Below are 19,601 nucleotides of genomic sequence, written 5' to 3' on the forward strand. Positions count from 1 at the left end.
CAGTGCACTGTCACTTGTCTTTTAATCTTAAATGCATTGGTTTCAAGCCATGCTTCAATAAAAGCTTTCCTAACTTATTTATGCTTTTGGACTGCCATGATTTCTTTTGTCTTGTAGTCTAGTCAATTTTATTCATTCGTCTGCAATGGTCAAAAGCCCATTCTCTCCTTCCTGCGGGATGCTATTATCAATAAAAGTGAATGTTTTGAAGTGAGCCGTTTTCAAGTGCAGTAGTATAGTCAAATCATACAATGCAAGTATACATTCTTTGTTTGTTAAAACATGCACAGACCAAAATTAAGGTTAGCACAGACATACATTGTTATTGTTGTTACTCTCAAACCAACTGGCTAGTTGTGTTCTGTCCATGTGGAGTTTATATTCTCCAGCAGTCCAAAGACATGCAGGTCAGATGAACCGGAACCTTTAAATTTCCTGTACTGTAGGTGTGAATGGTTGTCTGATTTTGTGTTTTAGACAGTGATAAACTGCCGACCACACTCTTGCCTTAATGTGTGTTCCAATAGGCCCCAGTCCTGTGTGACCCTGAACAGGACACACAGGTATAAATAATGGATGGATGGATGATTTAGAAACAACTAAATATCTGAAATGCAATAATGAGTCTTCTATAGGTAATAATTTCACCTGCCCGTAGACTGCCACTGGGGAAGTAAATCAAGTTAGAATGAACGGTTTTTCTTGTAGTGTATTCAGTTAATAGCACCACTTTCGACAGTTGACATTATCAATAGTAAATTCAAATGAGGTTAATTTTTCACATTATAAAAAGCTGAACAGCACATCATATAATAGTTTATGCAAAAGCACATGACTGTATTTATCTTTACTCACTACCCCTTACCAATTCCTTAAACCTAAAATCAATTGGTTAAAAAAGCAAAGAGCTTTTTTCATGCAATGGAAGGCAGTAAGCCTATTTCAATTGATTATATTTAAAGATATTCACCTGGCTGTTGCACAGGGTACATTATGTCTTCATTATGTACACCATTTCCACTACAAACACTTAACCACCTGTGACAAAAAAGAGGTGTGTCAAAGGCCATAACGAATCCCTCTAAAACTCATTAGGGGAGATTCTGTTGAGAACTGTCTTGATGAGGAACTGACAGGATTTTCATTAACATCAGTTCTCTTTGACACTGACTTACTGGAATATAAAATTGTCAGTGAGTCTTAAGGTGTGTGTGCCATCATGAGGGCTGAGTGGGGAGGATGGAGTGGATGATATCCAATTAAATAGAAAAATTGGTGGTGAATGTGGATGAACTGATGAAATTCTGGTGAAATACTGTAGTGATACTAATATATTCCAGCAAGCAGGAGATACAATAAGCAGAGGTAGAGCAGTATCTGCCCAGTTCGCGAAACAGACGTCCAGACAATTAAATCAGTTTCCAAACCTATTACAGATAGTGACACTGATGGAGGTATGTGGGTGTTCAGGCTCTGGGTGCTATTGTGACTGTATACAGTACATGATAACTGGCTGCTGACAGATATATGATTGGATATAGCTAGATTTTCCTGAACAGAACAGAGTAGAATGGGAGTAGAAATAAATGGAATGGAAGTACAGTACAGAAAAGCTTGAAAGTACAACACAGTCAAAATACATATGTTTCCAAACAATTTAAATGAAACCCATTGAAAATTAATGAATTCAGAATATTAAGTTAGCATGTGAGTTTTTGCAGATCTTATTCAGAGCAACACTTATGTCAAACACAATTTTCCTCAACAGTCTTACTGAAATAGTAAATATTTTTGTTTATTAATTTTGTGCTAAAAATGGCACAGTCTAAGGACTGATGGTGAATTATTTAGGCTTATGAAAAAACTAGCTTACTGTAGGTCAGCAAAAGTATATTTGAAAATCATATTATGTGTTATAATTAAGTTTTCAGGCCAAAAATTAGGTTTAGGCATTAAAGTTCAGTTCAGTTGGCCACCAAGAAGATCCACTGCAACACTTGCTCACAATACCCGCATATGTGTGTGGTGGAACATCTTGATTTTTATTTTGGCGCCCATGTTTAACAGATTAGAACGGTCATGCAGGGAGAATAACTTCAGCGACGCTTCACTAGAGAGTCGAGGTCTCGCTTATTTTTAACCATGAGCCACACACGTCTCGCAGCAAAAGAGGACAGTGAGAGGATCTATTGGTAGTCATATCGACATATTTCAATGTAAAAGCACTGTAGTAATCTTTTATTTAACACAACTTCTTGTAAAAGAATTTCCAGAAGTGAGCCAGCTGAAGGGCAGTATCTCTCTCTCTCTCTCTCTCTGACATTTTTTGTTTTTTAGTCATATTTTATCTCAAAGCAATAATGTTCCTTAGATACATGTGTTGATACATGTTTGCTGCTCTCTCCTGTGTTTGTGTTAAAGACTTTGAAGGGATCTGTCCCCCTACACACACAGCCAGTGCCTTCTTCAATGCCACAAATGATCACTCTACTCCCTCCAGTACCTCAGTTCTGTAATGACCCTCCCCGCTCCAATCAGAACTTAAGTCACTACCTATCTTGCATCACCAGGCCCGGCCCTAACCAATTTGGTGCCCTAGGCAAGATTTTAGGTGGCGCCCCCCTTGCATCGCAGTAAATTCCACTGCCAGTTATATACATACATATACTCACGAAAGAAGCTGAATAGCTTTGTCTTTGACATTTTATTTTATTTTTAGGGAAATAAGTTGCTCAATCAAAACAGTTAACAAGAAAATAATACATTAGAAATAAATAATACAAGAAATGTAATATAAATAGCCTACACAAAGTATAAAATGTAACTACCTACAAAATAAAAACTGTAAACAAGTGATAAAATAAAGGAGGATCACTTGATGCTGTTGAAGCGGCAATGACTGTAGATAGCCCAGGATTTGCAGGTGGTGGATTTAGATATTTCAACAGCGCATCTGAAGAGAGAAGAGGGTGTTACAGTCTAATGATAAAAGAAATGATTCCAAGAATAAAATTAAATAATAAAAATGAAAAACCTAAGAGATGCATTACTTTCACTGTACTGTACATGAATGATATACAGTGCAATTTTTTCTGATATGCAAATTAGTTTAGCTTTAATCTTATTGTCATTACAGTGAAATGCTGATTAGCAGAATGTAAACTGCAGTATAATAGAACATATGGGAATGTATTAACATTAATGATGTGCACTTTAACATGGATGTAAAGGTTAACACTATAAACACACTTTAGACAATACTGAACTGTAACACAACAAACAACAAGGCTTACAACTCTAATATATAAAGGTGTGTGAAAGGAATAGCATTTGACTGACTGTTACAAGCAGAGCAAACATTAGCTAACCAATAATAAATACAAATAAAAATGAAGACAAATGTAAACACCTGCTGAATAGATCTAATCTTTACAAATGTCCCTGAGAAATATAAGGTGGGAGTATTATTATATATTATAGGCCCCTCCATAACATGAACTGACGTTAAAACTAACGCTATTTATTGATTAGCACACCGTGTTAGGCTAAAGGTTACTATCGTTCTGCAACAGACAAATCATTTCATCACATTATCTTTACTCTACCTCTGTCTTTGTCGCATTTTTCCTCCTCTCATTGTTAATGGTTTCTGGGGTGACGTCAGAAAACTCAACCATCTCTCAGAGAGCAGGTAGAGTCTAATCAGTCAGAGGACGAGGGGGGCCGGGGGCTTAATAAAGTCTTCTTATTATTTAATAGGCTTTGCTATGCAGTTAAATTAATGTGGGCTTATGTTTTTCATACTAAGAAATAACAGCACCAACTACTTTTAGTATAAAAATATTGAAAGTTGCACCTTTTTTTTTTCTCCCCATTGTGGCGCCCCCTAGATGGACGGCGTCCTTTGCATTTGCCTATACTGCCTATGCCACGGGCCGGCACTGTGCATCACAGAATGAGAAGCTTTCTCTTCAAGGAGTACCTCACTTTGACCCCTTTTTAATGGGATAATTTCCCATCTCTGCTTCCACTGTTTGGCCTTTACAAAAAAAATATCACCTTTTTATATCTCTTCACTTATTTCTTTATTTCCTGACTTGTCTTATACCCTTCTAAATAATTGCAGTTAAATAATGGACCTACAAAGATGAGATGGTGGTTGAAAGCTTATTCAGAAAATAGACTACTGATTAGTTATTTTCTCAAGCACAGAGTGGCAGGCACGTGTCTCTAGTCAGCTATAGTTTCAGCAGTATGTTTAGGTGCAACATTAAAGGAGTAGTTCGCTACATTGGCAAATACAATTCACTTTACTTCCTTAAATAAGATAAGAAGACTGAAAACAGTGCATGTTTTTGCTTAAGTACAGAGCTAGAACTTGGAGGTAATTAGCTTAGCTTAGCATAAAGACTGGAAGCAGGGTGAAACAGGAAGTCCTTCTCTCCAAAGGTCCGTACTTAATGCAGAGGCATGAGAGTTTTGAAATACTCCCTTCAGAATATGTGAGCTGATGTAACATGAACTAACACCTCTATAGTCTTTTGTTTTTGCTTGTTATTTGAGGTCCTAAGCTTATGGTAGTCAAAGGTCTGGTGTGTAAGATTTAGAATCTAGCTGTGAGGTTGCAGATTGCAGCTAACTGAATACTGCTCGCTTCACCCTCCCCTTCCAAATGTATAGACAAAATTACAGAGGCCCTATATAAAGCCAGTGTTTGGTTTGTCCACTGGGCTACTGTACAAACATGGCGGACAGCGGCTCTTTCTGAGCGATATTCTGCCAATCGAGTCCCCTAAATCATATACACTTTAACAGCTTTACTCTGTTTAACTTTTTTTTTAACTTTAACTCTTTTTTTTTTTTTTTCATTCTTTTTCTCTTACCTTTCTCAACCTTTGATGTAAAGCCTTTCGAGACAGAACACAGGGAATGCACTAAAACCAACCACTGGGTTGCACTACGGGGAGACTTACGTTGACAGAGAGTGGGGTTAGCATTTAGGTTAGTTCTTGTCAGTCCAATGTTGAACTTGTAATGGTTTTAAATGTTTTCATGGTGAGCCATACGACTGAGGAACCATACCAGACAGCGAAAGTACTCCACGGCCACTTCTGCTGGCCAGCGTGATTGTAACTTGTGCTGACAGTCTAGTCAGGAGCACAGTGAGTGAAGACAGGAAGGGAGTATATTGGCATTTTATTGCTGAACTAGGGTTACAGCACTTGGGTTTCTGTTTTCTTTGATACCTTACAATCAGTAAGAGACTTACTGTCTCAGTCTTTCACACCACAGTAGTGAGATGCCAGCAAAATAAAAGAATATACGTCTTTTGTATGTTTATTTGTTCCTGCGTGTTTTAACTACAGAGCAATGCTAAAAATAAATACAACCAAAATTTTGCATCCCAGTAAATAATTTTAATAGATTTATTTTATTTATTTTATTTTTTTTTGTGGAGTAATTTGTTCTACTTATAAACAGAGTGTTGTTTTAGATTACAACAAAGTCTCAAAAACAAGTTGCTTTTAGTAAAAACAACAATTCTATCATAACAGATAGCAATATTAGTTTGGGTTGTTGAAATCCTGCATTTAACCTGTATTTAAAATGATGTGTACACCAGCTCTGTAGAGTGACTGGATATCAAGCAACCACATGTGACATGTTTTTGTCCATTCATCTGACTTGCAAATCTACCAGCAAACATATTTCATGGAAGAATGCTTTGAGCAGCAGCCTGTGTCAGATTTCTGCATCTGTTGCATGGATACCTGCCTTTATAGATAGTCATGGACTCTAATCTACCGACTCAACCAGAACCATAATCTCTGTTTTGTCATGAACAGAACTTTGAACCAACCTGGTATACTTAGTTAATGCAGTTACAAGGTTGTCAGCAGGATTCACATCAGATGACATAAAGCATTAATGTAGAGCTGTGTGTCATCTGCTAAACAATCGAAATGTATATTTATAAATTATAGAATTTAATGGCAACAAAAGAATAAGGCCAGGAAATTAAGTGTGGGGTACTTCACAACAAATTTCACAACACAAGTCTTGAATGTCTTCATTATCATCTTGAATTTTTTCAAGATAAGCTGAACATTTTGCATTTCGTAAAAAAGAAGGGCTCACACTAATCCTTGTTTCCACTCACTGTGAATATGGCATATTATAATATAATATAATATGGCAACATATTTCTAATGACAAAATATAACCCCCTCTTTCAATCCATTACACAGAGGAAATTTTGACATGGGCCTTGTCAACCTGCCTATTTCCATATCACCATAGCCACTGTTTTTGTCTAAAGAATACAGTAATATAAAAAGTAACATGTGGGTGGGATTCAATAATGGCCAAACAAATGAGCTCCTCTCATCCCATTTGCAAGCATTAAACATTTCCATAATGGGCCTGAAGGAGAATCCAGGCCAGCTTCTTCTAAAGAAAATTGTTCTTCTTCAAAAAGAGTCGCATTACACAAACACATAGCATCACAAATATTAAAACATAGCACTTCAGATAATAATATAAAGCAGTCTAAATGTTGTCTAAAGGCACATGATGTTCCGCTTATTTAAGGTGAGACACTGAAATTACCTTTGTTATGGTCGTTGTGCATTAAGTTACACAAACATATTTCAGATGACAATAGGTTAGAACTACAACTTGAAAAGGTCTGTGTGTGTGCTTCCACCATCTAAAACCACCAAAATTACATTTGTGTTTGCTATCAGGGTGGTCTGAACCATCAAACTGAAAGTATAATTTCATACTAAAATTGCACTACCTTACCGGCATATATACACAACTTCAGCTGTCCCACTCCACCCACACCAGCGTGCGTGAGTTCCTTTGTGGCCATGAAATTACAAAACAGGCACAAATGCAAAAAAATTAACTTGTGCCAAACTGCATTAGTGCCTCTGCCAACGCATACAGTGGAGCCCCAAAGTGATTCTTCAAAAATATATATCTTGAGAAGAACATATAAAAACACAAATAAAACCAGAGGTTTTGTAAGTTATATTGCTTTGATCTCTTTGGAACAGCTTCTTCAAGAGCTTTGCTGAAGAACACAAAAGTGTAGCATTGACGTCCTGTCAAAAAATCAAAAACAAAAAAACAAACAAAAAACAAAGAAACATGGATGCGTGGGCTTCTCTAGTGATTTTGTAAGAGAGCTAAAATAGAGGTATGAGCTGACATTCTTGCAGTGCTTCTCTTTGGGGAATCAGCTAATGAATCCCTCCATAACTCTATAACGTGGAGTTGCAGCTATTGTGCATAGCTTCATGAAAGCCTGCTGAAAATACAGAGCAGGTTAGAGACAAATCAATCCACACACACACACACACACACACACACACACACACACACACACACACACACACACACACACACACACAGGCAAACTCTTAACAATGTTGTTGTGACAAACTGATTTTAGTGTAAATAGAGTGCAGGAGAGTTACCCAGAGGAATAGATTGAGAGGCTTAAGCGTATCTCTGGAACAAAGATGGTGTAACCAAATAAATGCAGATGTGGCAGACAGACACATCACCCTATATATGATGGTCTCACTGACAACAGAAACCTTATGATATCCTTATTTGTCTCTCTTCCTTAAATTCATTGTTTACTCTTATTTTTTCTCATATGTTTTCATCTTTTTCACCGAGGCAGAAGATGGAGTTTATTAATTGGGCTGCACAATACTTGGAGTTTTACAAACGAGACATTTTTAGAATAGTCCTCACCGGATGGTAAGTTATATAACATTTTGAACCCAAACACTAATAGTTCACCTTCACAGATGTTTTTACTTCTGTTACCTGGTTAGACCTCTACTGAAGAATGTGTGATTGTGAATGAATTAAGATTCTTTTAATCTTAACTTTATTTGGTATGTGCAAAATCATCATCATAAAGAATTAACAAGACAAAATAGAAGGTGTACATAATTATGAGACTCCTGGTGTCTTTCTGAATTGTTTGTCAGTGTAGTGCTTCAAAGTAATGTCTCATCTCATTCTTTATCTGGTGTCTTCTGAGCTTTCTTTGACGTTTGCATTTATGAATATCAAACTTGGAATTAAAAATAGTAATGTTAAATAAAAACACAACTTCTGTCCATATTATTCTGCCGTTGTTATAAATAATAATTCAGAGTCACATAATTCCCAGTATAGCTCAAATTAACTGCAACCTGACAAGAGGTATAATTAGTCAGAGTAATCAAAAACACGTGTGTGTGTGTGTGTGTGTGTGTGTGTGTGTGTGTGTGCATTATTCTTATGAGCGTAAATAATGTTGCATTAACCAATATATTGCTGAGATCTAGGAAATGTTTTTAATAAACCCTCAAGTTTGCTTTCTGTTCCACAAAAGAAAATTGTAAAATTATTACCTGCTGTAAACATCTATCACAGTTTACAGACCGAATTCCTGGTTTTATATGGGTTTATGCTACCCATACTAGTTTTATTGATCTATTTATTGTAAAGTTTGTGGTTGCGCTCTGCATCCCTATGCACCATGTCACTTTAACTTGACATCTGTCACTCTAGCCTCCTGGACTGTCATCCAGGTATGTTGTGAACAGTATGCTTTTTTATCTGCCTGCGTCAAGTGTGATCCTGTGTGGGATACCGTATATGTACTTATATGTTCTGTGGCCTTTGTGTTGTATATGTATCTATATGTTCTGTGTCTTTTGTGTTTTTGTTGATGTCCTGAACACACTGAAGCAAATCCCTAGCAACATGCACCGAGTTGTATGGCAATAAAGTATTGAATCTTGAATCTTAACTTTGACCCACAGTTTTATACTTACCATAATTTTGCATGCATGATTCTCCTGTTTGAGATATTGCCTACAGTTCTGGTGCAGCCTCTTTCAGTTTCACCTGTGGTTTTAAGTGGTTTAATCTGGCTGAACTGGCATGTCTACAATCATAATCACCACGTTCCTTTAAGCATTACATTATGGCCATGTGTAAACAGTCTGTAGACATGAACTATGCAAAATGAAGAGGAATGACTTGTGACTTGTAATTCTATTATACTACACTTTCGCAGTATAGTCAGTGTCTAGACCTACATTTGCTGACTTCCTACCCTCCTCCCTGTACCCACACGCCTGAAGTTTGCAAAAGAGCACATTGACACTCCACAGCGGTATTGGCAAAATGTTTTGTGGACTGATGAAACTAAGATTGAACTATTTGGAAAAAACACACAGCACTACATCTGGCATAGAAAGGGCACGGCATATCATCATGAAAACATCATCCTGACTGTAAAGTATGGTAGAGGAAACATCATGATTTGGGCCTGCTTTGCTGCATCAGGGCCTGGCCAGCTTGGAATCATTGAGGGGAAGATGAATTCCCAAGTATATCAGACAATTCTTCAGGATAATGTGAGAATGTCTGTACGTCAGCTGAAACTGTGTAGAAGGTGGGTGATGCAACAGGACAACGACCCAAAACACCAGTCCAAGTCCACAACAGAATGGCTTCAGTAAAACAAAATCCGGCTTTTGGAGTGGCCAAGTCAGAGCCCAGACCTCAACCCAATAGAGATGCTATGGATTGACTGGAAGAGGGCCATACACATGAGACATCCAAAGAATATGACAGAGCTAAAACAGTTCTGCCAGTAAGAATGGGCTAAAATTCCTCAAACGATGTGCAGGTCTGATCCACAGCTACAGGAAGCGCCAGGTTGAGGTTATTGCTGCCGGGGGGGCGGTCAACCAGTTATTAATTCTGAGGGTTCACTAACTTTGTCCACTGCCATTTTGAATGTTGAATGAGTGTGTTCAATAAAGACATGAAAGATCAGAATTTTTGTTTTTATACACATTATGTCTGTCAATACCCTTGACTCAGATGAAGATCAGATCACATTTTATGACAAATTTATTCAGAAAACAATGAAATTCCAAAAGGTTCACATACTTTTTCTTCCCACTGTATCTCTGTCTACATCTAAAAAAAAGACCTGTAGGTGGAGGAGATCAATGTGAAGTCTTAGTGCACTTCTCACCTTTACAGCTGTAGGTGTGGGAGACCACACAACAGTCGACCACTACTGGCATGTGTTAATAGCATAACCCTCCACCTTCTGTTTAGCAGTCTGGACAGATGATTTGTGCCCCAGGTCCCTCCGTCTGCCTTTTTTCCACCTATTTTTAACCGCCAAGTTAGCATTGGTTGGTCGTGTTGCGCCCCCAACCTTCTCCATAGCACTTTGATAGGGCTTTGTTTTATTTCACCTGCTGACCCATAGAGCAGGACCCAGTTGGTCTTTTGTCCCAGAGTTTGGTACTGCCCACCCTCCAGCCTTCTGCTTGTGCAATCTGGTTAGCTTGAGTGTAGTGCATTGTTCTGGTTTGACCTATTACAGGTCTTGTCAGTGTCACAGCAGGGGTTGCACTTCTCCAGCCCTGTTTGAGGGTGAAGCTTGTGTAAAATTGAATAATGGTTATATAATGCAAACCCTAGAGCTCCATCAGAGAAATAACTAATGAGTCTCCTACCAGTTTGATTTGTCACTGAGGCTTTGGTGAATGAGCGAAGTTGTTGCCCTTTCGTAAGGGCAATCCCAAAGAGATCAATAAGGTAATTCTATTTAGCTGAATAGATCCATCCTTACAGTACATACATCAATCCTCTGAACTGCTTATCTTGGTCGGGGAATTTGGGGGTTAATGTCTGTGTCACCAGTTTGGGCAAGAGTACTGGACAGGAAACCAACACAGACACTTCCACTTTTTCACTTTCTTGCCAAGAATTAGATGAATAGATTGATTTCACGGAGACTTGAGGGAGTTGCTGCTCCTGGCCAACAAACTGTTCGGCACACACATAAAACAACCAGTCCTTTTTACACTTTGAGTTTTGTATGGATCAAACAAATAAGATATATAACATGTTTATCAGTGAGATTTAGAGGAAGTTTATTCTTTGAATCTGGACATCACCAGGCTAGCCTTTTCTGCTTTTCATATTTAACCAACAGACACGATAGTGGTAACGGCCTTCAAATTGTTCTCTCAGCAAGAGAGGGATTAAGCATTTTTCCCACGATGTTTAACTGTTCCTTTAAGAACATGCAAACTCCACACAGAGATATCACCTTTTACATTTTGTTATATGTGCCTTTGTGGTGTTGGATAGATGAAGACTGGCCAGTGCTGCTGGATATTAATCCTTGTGTATGTATTTCTAACATTTGTAACCAATTTGTATTTTTAGATTGTTTATGTGCATAAATGAATCTGCCTTTGTTTGTACGCTTTGAATTGCCCTTTGAAGATGAATAAATTATTTTCTATTTAACTGAACTGTAGTATATCTATGCTTACTTTTATTGGCTTTTGTGCTTGTTTTTGTTTTTTCTCAAGCACTTCAAGAACTTTGAGTGTTGCTATTGTTGCTGCTGAGAGTTTCAAAACTATACTTGTGTTGTATAATTTGAGAATACTACTGTACTTGTACATTATTCATATGCTCTCATATTCCACACCATAAACACTGGAGAGGTGGAGTTGCATTTTCCCCTGTAAAGGTATTCAGTATTCAATATGCAAACACAGGGCTTATCTTTCTGCAGCAGTGTAGGTGAAAACAGAAGAATGCTATTGCGTACATATTTGAAATGAGAGTATCACCTGTGACATGCTAATGTGTAACCTTTGGGGAACTCAAGTATATTTAAAGCGCTTGCAAGTCATTTGGGCAGAATGTAACTCCACACAAATAGGCCCCAACAGGCTGACGAAATCAAACCCAGCATCATCTTGCTGTGAGGCAACAATGCTAACCGCTCAGCTTCTGTTCTACCCTTGGGTAAGTATAGTTTGTAAATTTGTGGCGAGTGTCTAAATCTGTAGAGGCTTGTTAGAGGGCTCCCTGTGTGATCATAGAGCTATGGTTACAATACATAAGCATTGTTTCCATCCAACGTGAGTTCCATTCTGGAAAAAGGCAAGAGGATGTCATTCGGTGCAGACAGCTGTGTAGGTTGCAGAAGTCAGGCAGCAAGAACCCCTTCAGGCCATTGAGGAGTCAGTGGTCAGGCTGCAGGCTGGCACAGAAAATAATCTCTGACCCGTCTCATACCTCCACCCCGAATACCAGCCTCTCCCTCAGGCGAGCGTTTCAGAGACACATAATACAGGCTAGGCTGCAAAAAAAAAAAAATGTATTTGTAGTATCCGTTTGAAGGCCTTAAATAAACAACAATTTGTAAACTGTGGACCTGCTGTTTAAATGTTGTACATTGATGTTATTTGTGTTGTATCATATTTTTTAATTATAATAAAGCTCGCCCTGATGTTTCTTTTACCAGCAGCACTGATTCTAAGATTTCCCCCTGGAGGGAGGGTTTTATCTCATCTTAAACATGTAAATTCAAACAATCATATGCGTGATTAGGTGTTGTCTCTCTCTCTCTCTCTCTCTCTCTCTCTCTCTCTCTCTCTCTCTCTCTCTCTCTCTCTCTCTCTCTCTCTCTCTCTCTCTCTCTCTCTCTCTCTCTCTCTCTCTCTCTCTCTCATTGTAAACAGAGGGCATGTTGAACAGTGGAGATCATGGAGTGAGGACACTGAATTATTCATCCAGTCCTCTGTCACTCTGTGCTTGCACAATGCTGAGATCCTGTTCACATGCATTAGTAGCAACACAGAGTTCACACACTTTGACCACACACACGTTTCACTACGTGTCTGTGTGATGCTCTGCCTCTGAATCTTTCAACCTTGCCTTGATGGCAGTCTCGTCCCAGTTAGTATTTCAACGCCTGTGTTTATTTTAGTTTATTTTTTCAGCGTTTCCTCAGCACTTGTTACCCTCTTGCCCTTGTCTTCTCCCTCTGTGTTCTTTGTCATGGACTCTGACACCATGTTTCAACCTATCACTGTTTGAGGGACAGTTGTTATTGATGCAGCATTGCTCCAGAAGTGACAGGCAGCCATGGAATGAGACTGTGGGGTTTGAAATTGGTGCGTAGGATATCTACATCTCATTACCTGGTTGCCTCCATGCATCTGACACATCCAAGTCTGGGGGAGTTACAGTCTACAACACATGAATATAATGAATATAAGCCACAAAGCTGGGATGTGGGTTCAACTACATCTCATGTGTAGCTTCTAACAACATTAAAACAAACCACATGAGAAACGAAGATAAAACTTCTTGCAAAACTTAGTTATATTCAATCACAAATGAAACAGTTTCCATTTTAAAACATCAACAGATAAAAAGCCACAGTCTGACGGCTGCTCTTAGCATTCAAGCATGATTTCCATTTGTAATTTAATTAATATTCAATTTTACATTTCCTGAGACACGTTCATTTCGTTCTGCTTTAACAAACTAATTACTGGCAGAGCTGCAAAAACAAATTCTCATTAAGTTGTGTCCCATGCCTCCTCATTTAACCTAAATTGTAACTGAGCTGTGTTGGGAGAGACAGAGAGACAGACAGACAGAGAGACAGACAGAGAGACAGACAGACAGACAGACTCTCATAAGTAGAGAATTTAATTTAACGATGGGAGATTCACAAACCACTTACATAGTTAGTTGCTCATTGATGTAGTTATCATTTAATTTTATAAGCAGCAGCCAAACAAAGGTTCAACAGTTGCTCAATCTCTGAGTTGGTTGTATTTTTGTGTAGAGTTTTGTTTTTTTCCAATGGTGGCGCTTTAATGAATACAGATAAATGTCACACCACAAATCTGACATCAATGTGTGATTTGTGAATATTAACAGTATGATGAATGAATACCTTGGTGACTGACACGTGATGTGTCGCTTTGCTACAGTTATATTAATTGGATCAGTGAAATTAATTGGAGAGGCAAAAAATCAGCAAGTGTAATTTCACAAATTACAATACTTTGATTTTGAATTAATTCTCAAAATTGGATGAGAAAATATTTAAAGAATATAAAAGGTGGTTCACCAATCGTCGTAAAGCATAGCAAATGGTTAGAAATCAGGAAAACATTATGAAAAAATCTATTCCTCTGGGTCTTTTTACTATATTAGCGTCACTATTCAAATGAATCTTAAATATGTCTGAGGGTAATTAACATACTCAGTATTAAAGTTTCCAGAGAGCAGTAATAAATCTACATCCCAATAAGTCAGTCATTGTGTCCTAAAGGGTAATATTTCTCGCACATATTCTTGAAGAGAAAAAAACACATCATGAAATGGACTGACAGCTCAAATCCTACCTCAGTCCCCCAGGAACACCATGATGTCTTGTGAAGCTTTTTCAAGCATTAAAAAAGACTGGGCTGAAAAACCAAGATGACATTTCCTGAGCGTCACATACTGTCATAAAGGACTACTGCAATTATGACAATCTGAACTCTTAGATCCCATATATAAGCCATCTACTGTTGTAGGCAGTCAGTTGGCTCCGCCAGACAAAAACACCAGTGAAGAGGCAGGTTAAGAATTGATGGAAACATTTTTAGCGTATGTGCTTGGTGAGTAGCTTTCATTGGAATGAAGGTTCACAATTCAGAATACTGAATATCTCTCATTAATTGTTTAATACATTCATGATTTACAGTCACATAGTCTAATGCATCTAATGCATTTTTTAGCTAAACATTCAGAATTTTCATTTATTCCCTGACATTGATTTATTTTATTTAAGAATTGTCCTTCAGGCATTGAAATGTCAAACATGATGTCTTACAAGAAAGTGTGAGAGACCCTGGCTGTGGACATGCCCCACAGTTGAGAAGCAAAAAATAAATAAATTCTAAGCAGTTGGGAGTACAATAGTCAATTAATGTTGCAGTGGTCATTAGGCCAATGCTTTTGTCATTAGCCAGGACTCAGTAGTGTAATATATTAACGGAATCTATTACTGAGACACTGAGCTTGCTAACCAAAGTCTCATCCATTCCATCTTATCTTATTATCTTATCCTATCTTTAATTAAACAATTGAAAACAATGTATTCACCACTGATGAACTAGTGTTTCATTTGTTCATTAACCAGTTAAATAATATTAGCACTGTTTAACCTGCAGTGGCAACAACGAAAATAAAAATGTTTGAATAAAGCAATCAAAAATCATTGGATCATGAAGGCTGTATCTATTGCATTGTTTGTTGTTGTTTGGATGATGTTTTGTTTGTTTACTAGTGAACAACATAGAAAGCTATCAGCAGTTAGTCGCTTTGTCTGTCTGTGATTTGGCACTGGCCTGGTAGTGTACAGTGGATTTATAAGAGCTTCTTTACTTAAAACAGATGCCTGATGCACCTGGAAACAGGGTTGAAGGGAGGATGGCGTGAAATCAAAACAAAGAGCTGAAAGATGCTAAAATGCTCTGTAGAATGTGCAGAGTCAGTCATTTTGACCATTGTTAATGTAAAATTATTGATTAAATATTCTAACAGGTGTGGTACAACATGTATAATTCAACAGGCATTACCTTATTTACCAAACAATATGAATTACATCATAAATAATTCAGCAGTAACTCGTTATCATTATCATCCGGTCGTCCTTGGTCCAGAATGCCTCTGTAAGACTGCTGATATCCTTATACTGGCACCTCAAGACAACGTACAGCAGCAAAGACATGTAAACAAAAACAATAGAAACACATGATCCAAAAACAATATCCATCAGCACAATCTTGCCACAAACAACACTTCATACTTTGTTTTATTAATGCCATGGTGTTGACACTGAAATATGGCCTTTTCTTTTGATATTTTAACTTATATCATAAACATGCCAGTTTTTTAGTCTATTACCCAGTGACCTAAGCTAAGAGGTAACCTTTTTTTCAGTTTTGACCTTTGTGCAAAGGCAGCATGTGTATCACATAGACAAACACTCTGGAGGTTGTCAAGCGCAGAAGCATGAAAAAATCTTTTATTTGTTTATGTTCTTTAAAATGTCATTCCTTTCCTCTCAAACCTATTAACGGGGGTTGCAATGGAACTGAATTCTTATCTATAGAGCCTCTCATGAATGCATCAAAGCCTCAGTGCATTCACTGAATAACAATGAGAGTTTTTACTCGGAGAAAATATTTCATTCAGATCTATGGGGAGAGATAAACAAGTGAATATTATACAGACAATAATGCCCTGAAGGATGATTAGTTGTAGCCTATAACACACAGAATAAGCCTTGTGGGCTGTAGGAAACCTCAACGCTTGTTAAAAGTACTACTGTTTACATGTTGTGGTGAAATCAATCATGGCTGAGGCTACACTCACAAATGACAATATAATTCGCCATTGAATGTGTTTTTAGCTGTCAGAGAACATGCGGCAAATCAAGAGTAAAAATGTTATGTTCAAGGGTGACAAAAACACAAGTGTGTGTCGTTTTCGAAAACTCATGTCTATTTTGATTTGATACTAAAAGAATGGCATGATGAACACTCATGTTCAAACACACTGGAGTGATTATAATTGTATTAGTGTCAATCTATTATACAATAATGAACACACACAAACTGCCTCCTCAGTTAAGCCAAACTGGTCCAGATAAACAAAGCTCAAAGCACAATTATTTGATTTTAGGCTTACGTGCAGGGTTTGAGTCACATCGGAGCCTGTGGGAGCTGATCTCCCATAGGAAAGGGTCCGAGCTAAAGCAGTAAAAGTTGGGGTCACTAATACATTACCGATACCACTATCTTAATTACAAATAATGCATTTTTCAATGTAATGAGTAGTATTTCCGTTAATGTGACGTTATGTTAACTAAGATTCCACTACACTCTGCACTGACTGCTTGCTTTGTATTGGATTTATGACTCACAATAGTGATGCATCCTCCCACTAACCAGTAATGAGCACTGAAGTCTCTCTCTCTCTCTCAGATATACAGAGTATTAAACACACGTTCTGAAACATTAAATGATACAAAAAATATCATCATTGTTTATAATTTGATGTTACAATCAATGGCAAAAACCAAATCAGCCAAGTTTAATTATCTTCAAAAAAAAATTTCACATACTTAAAACTACCTTTAAATAAGCTCATGTGCTAAATGGAAATGTTAGACTCAAAGTCGGATTAGACCTTAAGGTGTTTGTCTTGTCTTCACTTTTTTCATGAAAAAGAAAAACCAGGATCCTTGTATATGTCCTTCAGTAAGTGAAGAAGAGACTTTCAGTAAACATAACATGTTTGTATCCTTAATTGACAACCATCCCAGAGTCTTGCAGCGCTCCACGGTGTTGGTGTCAAATGGACCTCATTCTTACCTTGGTTGTTTTGTTTGTTACTACTTGCGAACTCGGTGTCCAGCTGCCTCTGATCGCTAATTTCTTGTATAATTGTTACAATTGCACAATTGCCCAGTGGAGTCCTGCTCCAGATTACATCCACAAAGGCATGAGCAACCTGCTGTTACTAACTGTGTTTGACAGAAATCTGTCTGTGGTGATCATGTTTACAGACTTTGTGAAGATTACCGCTGTTTAAAAGGTGCCCTGGAGTTTTTCATTTTATTTTTTGTAAACAAAGTTATGTTTACATTCAATGTATCATTATCAGTGAAAGAGGATAAAACCATCAGCAAGAGAGCATGTGCATCTTTACGCATTGTTTCCAAAATGTAGACCTGCTTGTAAAATATTGCTCCATTGAGCTACTAGTGTAAACTCCACAAGATAATCTTAAAGAGTAACTTAACACCAGACTAAAAAACAGTGTCACCTCTGACCACACCCAAAATCACATACCTGTGACCACACCCAACAGTGATGTCATGGGGTCCTGGAGTACACCTGTACATCACTCCATCAAGGTAAGAAGTTAAACCACTGGAAGTCAGCAAAGGGGGTTTAAGACTTTTTAAAAGCTTGATTCAGCCAAACTATAACAAAACTATTTCACACTTCTCACTAGTTAGCCATGCAGATATTTTTGCAATATTTTTGCAATTCATGTATAGTATCATTTCTGCACTGATGACAAAAAAAAGGTGAATTTGCACGTTTAATTGATGGTGTGTGTAATTATTAAGCAAATTAACATACAACTTTATCTCACATTTCTCCCGTTTTTTGTTATTCAATACAAACTGGAGTGGAGTACATAGTTAAAACTGGAGTACAAAGTTAAAACTTTTTTAATTATGGTTAATTTGTCATACGATTTAAAGGCCAATCAGCTGTCTTTGTCTGACAGTTTGTAATCAATTGTGCTTCTACATATGGCTGCTCCTGTAACGCCTCATTAACATGTGGACATTAAAAGTGGTCTTCACTGAGAAAATGGCTGACAATAACAGCGTGCTATTGTGATTCAGCTTTGCTTAATGGTAACTTTATTAAGCAGCTCATATGCAGATGCCACATATTTTGTGCTGCACAGTTTTGTTACCGCTTGGTGGTGTGAATATGGGCTTGAGGTAATCAGAGATTTAGTAAATACATTTACTGGTCTTAATGTTCATATTCTTATCTCACTTGATTCTGTTCTGTTGAGATGTTCTCAGATGTGTTGAATGGCCACTGTTGAAGTTAATTGTGATAATAAAGAAATAGTCAGGGGCCAAATTCAAACACATTAAAACAAGTTTTTCACAAAAGGTTTTCATGACATAGATATTCTTAGACCCATTGTTGATGAGCTACAAAATGAGCCCATGCAATAATGTTTGTTTGTGTTAATCAGTTCTAACTTGTAAAGCAAACACATTGTATCATATTTCTGTTTGCTTCAGGACAAGTAATGAAAATCCTTTCTGTCTACTTCAGTTTATTGTGTGCTGTAATTAGCTACAAATTCTGACCAAGTATGTAGGGAATAACCAGGAACCAGACAGAGACCAGAGAGAAGAGCAGAATGATGAGAAAGAAAAATGAAGAGTAAACATCAGAGGGGCTTTTCGAGAAAACACAAGCAAGACTTTACATATCCCATATTTATATTTTATATAGTTTATTTTCTTGAAGTTTAGAAATTATTTTGCTTGGTTCCTTGTTGTCTATCCATGTGTCTGTTAACAAAATCATCATCATTAAGGGGCTTAAGTGTTTGTAGATATGAAGAGAATGTAAATAGAGTTCTATTTTAATGATGCAGGCTTCTATAAACTGGGAGTAGCAATAAAATCCTGATCTTCAAACGGTCACTTTGGATCTTTCAACACTCCAATCAGAGAAGGCAGAATGGTAACAAGCAGAGAAGTCAAAGTCAAAAAAGTGATAAATGGTTGTGTGATAAGAGTAGTGTGTGAGCTTATCTCCACTAGCCAGCAAAGCCTTTTTATCACTCGTTTTTAATTGCCTTGGTAGTTGCACAAACCCAGTGAAACATACACGAGTGCGTAAACAAGTTTAAAGCAGTACTCAACCCAGAATCTATCCTTCAAGTATAACCCCCCCCCCCCCATAGACTTTAAAAGGTGGCTGTCATAATGGGGAAAAGTAGCCAGTTGATAGAAACTGTTCCTGCAGCATAACCCTCTTCACCGCTGTCCATTCATATGCTCAGTCTGGTCCTGTTTTTGACAAAACAGGTCTGAATACATCACGTCCATCTCAATCTTTACAAGTGACCTGTTA

Source organism: Dicentrarchus labrax, unplaced genomic scaffold (assembly GCF_905237075.1).
Source record: "Dicentrarchus labrax unplaced genomic scaffold, dlabrax2021, whole genome shotgun sequence".
Taxonomy (NCBI): Eukaryota; Metazoa; Chordata; class Actinopteri; family Moronidae; genus Dicentrarchus; species Dicentrarchus labrax.